General features: G+C 32.0%; 1 non-coding gene across 1 annotated transcript; it reads right to left on the bottom strand.

Annotated features, from left to right (window-relative positions):
- Positions 1–504: 504 nt before the first annotated feature.
- LOC124993860 (small nucleolar RNA U13) lies at positions 505–608 on the bottom strand. The gene has a single exon (XR_007110376.1). It is a non-coding gene; the product is annotated as a small nucleolar RNA U13 (small nucleolar RNA).
- Between the last annotated feature and the right edge of the window lie 229 nt (positions 609–837).

The following is an 837-nucleotide window of genomic DNA, read 5'->3' as shown; positions in this document are numbered from 1 at the left end:
GACTTTTAAAAGATTGGTTGTTCACCTAACCTAAGAAGGGTAACTGCATTATTCCGTCCACTAATTCAAATGCTGATCTCTTCAGGATACACCAGAATGGACATGGCCAGCAGTAATGTTTAATCAGATACCTGGGCATCCATGGGCACAGTCAAATGGCATGTAAAATTATCTATCACAAGAATGTTAAAATTTTCAACTAGGCTTATGATTTATCTCTTCTTCCCTTTTACGCTGTATTTTGAAATTTTCTTATTAGATAGATAATTATACAAGAATGTTATTCCTTCCTAATAAATTAACCAATTGTCATTATGAATTGTCTCTTATTTTCTCTTGTAATGCTCCTTGTCTTAATTTTGTCCAATATTGAGGACATACCACTTTTCTTTTGCTTATTGTTGATATGATATATCTGCTTTAATCCTCTTAATTTCAATTTATGGCAGTCTTAATATTTAAATACTATATAGCATGGTCCTGTTTTTGTTGTTTTGTTTTAAGTGCCAAATGGATAATGCGCCAACCTTGTAACAAGGTTTAGAGGGAGCCACATCTCACATGCAGACATGAATACCCAGCCATCATGCTTATGAACTGAAAAGCATCTGGTCTTACTTTTTAAATTGTTGGACAATCTATATTTTAATTTCAGTTTTATCCATTTGCCTCCAAAGTAGTTATTGATATAGCTGGGTTTCAGCCTATCATTTGCTATTTGATTTTCCTGTCCACTGTATTTCTTATTCTTTTGGTACTCATTTTCTGTGTCTTTTGATTTTAGTATTGAATATTTATTTTCTCAGTGGAATATTTAGCTATATCTATGATATTTTT

This window comes from Sciurus carolinensis, chromosome 9, assembly GCF_902686445.1.
Source record: "Sciurus carolinensis chromosome 9, mSciCar1.2, whole genome shotgun sequence".
Taxonomy (NCBI): Eukaryota; Metazoa; Chordata; class Mammalia; order Rodentia; family Sciuridae; genus Sciurus; species Sciurus carolinensis.
The sequence above is the reverse complement of the archived record's forward strand: the minus strand, read 5'-3'. Positions and strand labels throughout refer to the sequence as shown.